The sequence below is a fragment of the Phocoena sinus genome, chromosome 1 (genome assembly GCF_008692025.1).
Source record: "Phocoena sinus isolate mPhoSin1 chromosome 1, mPhoSin1.pri, whole genome shotgun sequence".
Lineage (NCBI taxonomy): Eukaryota > Metazoa > Chordata > Mammalia > Artiodactyla > Phocoenidae > Phocoena > Phocoena sinus.
Window position 1 is genome coordinate 175529388 of NC_045763.1, and position 7702 is coordinate 175537089.

Consider the following 7702-nt stretch of genomic DNA (forward strand, 5'->3'; position numbering starts at 1 on the left):
TAAGCAAACCAAACATCCTGTCATTTAATTTGTGCGTTTCCATCTGAAAATTTAGGCACAATGGAAATAACTCAAAGAAGCTTTTAAATCAAATAATTTTAAAGTGTTTTTTATTCCCCTTGGCAAATGTGTGTGACTGTATAAAAGTCTGTATAAATTTAGTGAATTTTTTTGTTAAGAAAAAAGACAATTACTATGTATTTATTGGAAATTACAGTTCTTATCATAATTTCACTAAAAAATTCTAATAATTGTTGTCCCTGAAATTACAATACAGTTAATACTACCTAGTCAATTCCTTTAAAAAGGGGATATAGGCCTCATGGAACTTAAAATTTAAAAGTGTGTAAAAGAATAATGTAAACAGTAAAGGGAACTCCCTGGTGGTCCAGTGGTTAGGACTCTGCACTTCCACTGCAGGGGACCTGGGTTCCATCCCTGGTCAGGGAACTAACATCCCACAAGCCACATGGTCAGAAAAAAATATTTGAAAAAGAAAAAGAATAATGTATAAAAAGAAGTATAGTTTATATCATTCAGGTGGCCATGTCCTCGATATTCCATTAGTCCTGTGTGAATTGCTGTAAATTCCTGAATATGTTTTAATCCCAATCCTTAATCATTACATGTTCTCATGTTTAAAATTATGTATTGTTTATGGCAGGGTTATTCAACTGTATAAATAAATTGACAATCGTTAAGTGGGTTCCAATAAAACAGCCAAGGAAGCTACAATTATAAAAATGAAAAAAAAAAATTGTTTACTGGTATATCACAAATGTTAAATGTAAGGTTAAGTGCTATTTTTCCTTTGGAATCCTGTTGTATCAGTCTGGTAAAGCTTGATTTTGCTGTAAAACCAAGCAACCCTTCCTGTGCCTCAGCATGGCTGCTTTGCGTTTACTGCTCTCTAGTGGCTGGAGGCTACACTGTGGCGTCACAGGTCGGGTGAGCAGTCGGTGGTGAGTCCAGCAGGGCCTCGCTCCCAACCCCTCTGGCTACAGGCTCCTTGCGGAGCTCCCAGACTGGTCTTACGGGGATGGCCTCCTCCAATGAAAGGCCAGCTTCGAAGAAAAGGCCAAAGGTAAAAAGTTGCAAGACGAGTTGTACTGCTGTCACAGGAAATGGATGCTGGATTACAAGCATGGCAGCTCAGGCAGCAGAAGTTGCAGGAAGAAGAAAGGAAGCAGCAGAATGCTCTTAAACCCAAAGGCGCCCTACTGCAGAACCCACGACCAGGTCAATAAAAAGCAACTCCTGCCTCCCCCAGAAAAACAAAACCAAGTAACCCTAAATTCTCACAAGCTTAAAACAATTTAAATGTACTTATTGCTCAGTTGACATGACATTATGAGTTGGCTGGGGGCTCCACTCCATACTGTTGTCTGGTAATTCATCAGAGATGAATAACTATATGAAAGTATTTCTTTTTTTTGTTATTATATAAAGTTATTTAATGGCACTTTGAGCCTATTTATGGCAAATCCAAAATCTTAGACAGATGCTTGCTCAAGTTATATTGTATAAAATTAAAAATAATAATAACCTAATGATAGAACTACCATATGACCCAGCAATTCCACTCGAGTATATATCTGAAAAAAACAAAAACACAAATTTGGAAAGATACATGTACCTCAGTGTTCAAAGCAGCATTATTTACAACTGCCAAGATACGGAATCAACCTAAGCGTCCATCAACAGATGAATGGATAAAGATATATTCCATACAATGGACTACTATTCAGCTATAAAAAACAATGAAATTTTGCCATTTGCAACAACTGGATGGACTTGGAGGGCATTATGCTAAGTATCAATAAAATAAGTCAGACAGAGAAAGACAAATACTGTATGCCGCTACTTATATGCGGAATCTACAAAATACAAAAAACTAGTTAATATAACCAAAAAGAAGCAGACTCACAGATATAGAGAACAAACTAGTGGGAGGAGGGGCTAGATAGGGGTAACGGATTAAGAGGTACAAACTATTATGTATAAAATAAGCTACAAGGATATATTGTACAACACAGGGAATACAGCCCATATTTACAATAACTATAAATAAAGTATAAACTTAAAAATTGTGACATCACTCTGTTATACACCTGTAACATATAATTCTGTACATCAACTATATTTCAAAAAAAACCAAAGGATTCATGGCAAAAAATAGTAATAACCTATTTCTCTAATCTGGGTAAAATCAAAGTGAGAGCTAGGAAATAAATGTATTCTAAAAAAATTACTTATAGCAGATACTTATACTACATGTCATAAATATTAAGATTAAGGATTTAAGAAGAGAGAAGTAATGAGATAATTATATTATCTTTGATGAGGGAAGGCCATTTTTTAAATAAGTGCTAGGTGCTGAGGCATCATTGTACATACAAGAGGCTTCCAAAAAATATTTGAAAACCTTTGGTTTTCAGACAAAAATAAAGTTGATTATAAATAATTTCAAGTATTTCATCAATGTTTCCTGAATATTTTCATGAAAATAGTCACGACTTCATTAAAAACCATCTAAAAGAAATCTGAACACATAGACTGGTCTTATATATTTTAATAAATAACGTGAATTATTTATTCTATGAAAAAATACATTTGTGTAAATAAGACATTTATTTACTCATAAAATATTAAGTAACAAATTATACTAAATATTGAAAATAGAAGGGTGCAAAGACCTAGGCATAGTTCTTCCCCTCAACAATTTTTATTCTACAAGAGAATACAGAATTTTAAAAAAAGCATTCAAGCTTTCCACAAGTGCTGAAAGAATGTTGTAACAGATAAAGATGAGAGTGAAGGAGTTGTTTTAGATAGAATAACAAGTAGACCTGCATACTGTAGTGAGATTTAAAGTTGATACCTGAAAGATGAAAAGAATTCGTTCATTTCAAGAAACAAGGGGAAAGTGTATTGAGGAAAATCTAAGTTAGAAGGATTGACGTGTTCCACAAACTATCTTAAAGCCACACTACTGATTTTAGATCTAATAGCTGAAGACCTTAGAAGTTTTCACTTCCATCCTTACAACAAGAGGAAGCGGGACAAATTGAAAATTAATGACATTGTTCTCATTTGAGAATGCAGGTTGTAATGTAAGTGACCACTCTAACATCTACAGAGAAAGGCACACCAGGAGAGATACAGCAACCAAAATGTACTAGCATGGAGCAGTAGGCACTGGAGCCATAAAATGATAGAACACTTGAACGATAATTTTGATGAATTGCTGCAGGCTGAGTGTCCACTAATGTAAGACTGAGAAACTGCTGAGCCCCATCTCAAATCCCTTCATACTTTTACACCAATGTTTTGGGTGAGGATTCCTAAGATCACTTTGTCGCTATGGCAGAGGGAAGGGAAGAGGTCCTTGTGAAATACACCCAGAGTCCACTTCATTATTCGAGGGATAAATATTGCACTAGAGCACAATTCTGGAACCTAATTCCACCAGAGGAAAGGGAATTCCTCTCCACTCCAGCTACCTCCTACTTCCTGTCTCACCTTAGGTGAGACAGCAGGGGAGGGAGGAAGGCAACGCTTTACAGGGCTTAGCAGTTCAAGAAAGTAGATTGGAAATGATGTAGCCAGGAAATTGAATAGGGAGCAGAGTGAAGAAAAACTATACTACCATTAGAGAAGCACTTACAATGGTCGTAATCCCGAGACACAAGCTCACTAAAAGGCTTAGATTTAATCAGCAGACTATAGAACACTTCTCTTGCCTCATACCTTAACCACCACATCAACAGGGCTCCAAGGTAATAACCATGGATTACAGCTGAAAAAGTGTCTCCCTATCTGAGGAAGAGTATACAGGGAATCCAAAGTCCAGAAGAAAGAAAAATCCTTGGATACGGGTGAAATGAAAGCTTAGGTGCTGAGTACAGAGAGTGTTTCAATAAGCAGGAAGATGTGAACTGTTGCTAAAAGTGCTGATAGTTTAGTGAGATGACCTGATATGTCCATTTAATGTGAAAAGTGGACATCACAGGTGACCTTGACCAAAGTACAGTAACTTCTGTGGTATAATGGAGATAGGAGGCAAATTGATATATACTTGCTTACCTTATAATAAATACATGCTCTACCCCAAGAGATTCTGACATTTTATAAAGTGCTAGGTTCAGTCATGTATGTAGTGGAATGATATAAGGGAACAGAGAATGGCAAACAAAAATGGATATCAATGTTAACTGGAAGTAGCTAGTGTTACTGCAAGTAGCCTTTCTATATATCATCTACATAATTAAGACATATCCTCAGAGGGAAATATATATATATATACATTTATAAAATATGAAAAATCAAATGCTATAGGTTAGCAATCAAGATGAAACTTTAAGATGTAATATTGATAAAAGCATATATCATCTACATAATTAAGACATATCCTCAGAGGGAAATATATATATATATATATATATATATATATATATACATTTATAAAATATGAAAAATCAAATGCTATAGGTTAGCAATCAAGATGAAACTTTAAGATGTAATATTGATAAAAGCATACGATCATAAGCAATATGGGGCAAAATACTAAATTATGAAAATATAGCAATTTCATTTAAATATTTCCTAAAATATAACAAGGCATCATCACTATTTTTCCTTTAACCTTTTTTTTTCAAAATATTGACTATGCATAAATAGAAAATTATATATGAACATATAAAATCAAAGAAATTTTATCTAGTGGATTCTGAGCTGCTGTGTGTTTTCCTGATTCTGCCAAGAGGAAGAATATCCTTTAGCTGAACAATAAACAACTAAAATTATAAGCTTATTCATTTTTATCTACACAATTTTCAATACATTTCCATTTTTAGGACCATACCATGCCCTTTTCAACACTTTATGTTATAAACATAACACTTGAAAAAAGAAAATGTAGATTTTAGATTGAATAATTCCACATTTATATTTAAAAGTTAAGTAGTATATGCTATGACTTATAGATTAGATAGACACAAACCCAGAATTCATCTAATTGCTTGTCTACTGTCATAAAGACATGACTTCAGTTACTGATGATATCATTTTACATTTGGCTTAACAAATCATGGTAATGGATACAGACATACATTCAAAATAATGTGCATGTTTCCTTTTGTGTGTGTGTGTAGTCACACTTTTGTCTTTATATTATGCAATTTAGGTAACAAGGATATCACAAATAAGTTGGATAATGCCAATATTATTTAGTGGATGTGTATTTATTAAAATGACTGTTATAGGGAAAAAAATGTGCCCTTACAATGGTCATGTAACTGTTTCTTGCTGTTACTAGATCTCACCCTTACATATGGAAATGTAGAAATCGTAACCACTTATAAAAACGGATGTCCAATATATATTCATACATAGGTTGGATAGGTTTCTGAATATGCAGAAACGAGGAGATATGGTAAAACATGGATTTATCCCCCATTCAAAAAAGTTGTCTTTTTTTACTCATGTGTTTCAGCAGGTATAATAAAGAAAGATTTAATGATAGCAAGCTCAATTTCTATAACAAATATACCACAAAAAACTAATGGCTCAAACACATAGAAGTTTATCTCACTCTGACAGTTTAAGAAGGGTATTTATGTTAGGGGGCGTCTCTCTTCCACATTTTGATTCAGAGACCCAGCTTCCTTCCATTTTCTATCATCACCAAACCTAGAGTCTCAGAAACCTCTTAAACCATATAGTGAAATGGGAAATAAATTGAGGAAGAAGAAATTCTGTTTTTTATAGCCTTGTCCTGGAAGTAACACAAAATATCTGCTTCCATTTTATTGGTAATAACAAGTAACATGACCATACTTATTGTAAGAAGATAGAGAGGTTGGTGGTATGAGGCTGAGGTGAGATGTGGGGGGGTGCTTGAAATGTAGCTTTTTGAAAAAAGCTAAGCAATTACTTCCCAGAAACCTTCATACTAATAAGAAAGGGGAATGTGTTTTGGCTAACACTTAGCAATCCTCGCCGCGGTCCAACCTCTGGCCAGAAGAAATTTGTTTACATTCATTTTTTCTTTTTTCAAGGGATATGATACACTTAGCCCTTTCCCAAGAGAGAAGGCCTGAAGCTACATCCCTTTTCTACCTGCAAGTTCAGGGTCTCTGTGTGACAGTTTTCTCTATCAGGTACAGATGTGTTTCTTCATGTTTTCATAGCCCATAAACTACAAGTCATGCAAATTACCCTACCTCTATCCAAACCATCATAGAGCGGAGACTGAAAAATCACAATTAATACTCAGACTAGATAAGAGAAGAATGAGGACACAATAGTCACTCGTTGGTAGCAAAGATGTAATCCTACTGCACAGGAAAAATGGAGACTCCAACCTGGCAGAGGAAAAAGTTCTTCAATTAGATCCTGGATCTGTTTTCTGAGAGGAACTCTTCTATCAACATCTAAGGACGATATTCTTCTGGAGAGCTGTAAATCGTGCCCAGTTATTTCCTAAATGGGCCAATAACAAGGAGCCAAAGTTGTTTGAGAATTCTGGAAGTCAAAATCTTCCTAATGACTAAATTCTGGAATGGAAGAATAAGGACCTTGGTAAACCCAATCTTTGTTACAATGTATCATGTAAAAAGCCAACTTTTCAACAAAAAATTATGAGACATGAAAATAAATACAAAAGTATGCAACAACTTGGGAAAAAATTAGCCAGAAAAATATATCTCTGAGCAGGACCAGATATTAGAACTAATGAACAAAAATTTTAAATCAGCTGTATATGTATATTTAAAGAACTAAAAGAAACTGGGTTAAAGGACAAATGACAATTATGTCTCATCAAATATTTAACACCAACAAAGAGAAATAATGTAAAAGCACCAAATGGAAGTTCATTCTGAAAGTAAAAGGTAGACTACGTGTAATAACAATATTAGAAAAGCTCAACAATAGATTTGAACTAGAAGAAGAATCAGTGTACTTAAAGAAATGTCACTATAGATTATCCATTCTCATGAACAGAAGGAAAATGAAAGGAGAAAAATAGAGCCTCGGTGACTGTGGGACCCTGGTGACCAAATCAGCATATGCACAAAGGAAGCCAGAGAATGAGAGAAGAAAGTGAAAAAGGTAGAAAATCATTTGAAGTAAGAATGAAAATTAATCTACATTTCCAAGAAGCTCAGCGACTCCAAGAAGAATAAACACAAAAAAGATTCACACCTAGATACATCATAGCGAAGCTGACAAAAGTCAAAGAAAATCTTGAAAACAGTGAAAGACAAACAATTTATCACATACAAGGGATCTTCAGTAAGATTAACATTTGACTGCTCTTCAGAAACCATGGAGGTCGGAAGACAAGAAAATGGGATCCTTGAAATGTAGTTAAGAAAAAGATTTTCAACAAGACATTGTATATCTAGCAAAACACTTCAAAAAATAATGGAGCTATTAAGACATTCCAAGATAAATAAAACTGATAAAATTTGTTGCTAGCAGCCCTGTCCTACAAGAAATACTCAGGGAGTTCTTCAGGCTGAAATTAAAGGTTACTAAACAGTGACACAAATCTACATGAAGAAATAAAGATTGCTTAAATAACAGTAACTACATGGATAAATACAGACAATAGTATAAATGTATTTTGTAACCCTTTTATTCTCTTATTTAAAAGAAAACTGGATAAAACAATAATTATAAATCTATGTTGACTGTC

The 7702-nt window shown here is 34.2% G+C and overlaps 1 pseudogene; it reads left to right on the top strand.

Annotated features, from left to right (window-relative positions):
* The first annotated feature begins 885 nt into the window (after positions 1-885).
* Positions 886-1247, top strand: LOC116742638 (annotated as a pseudogene).
* The last annotated feature ends 6455 nt before the right edge of the window (positions 1248-7702 follow it).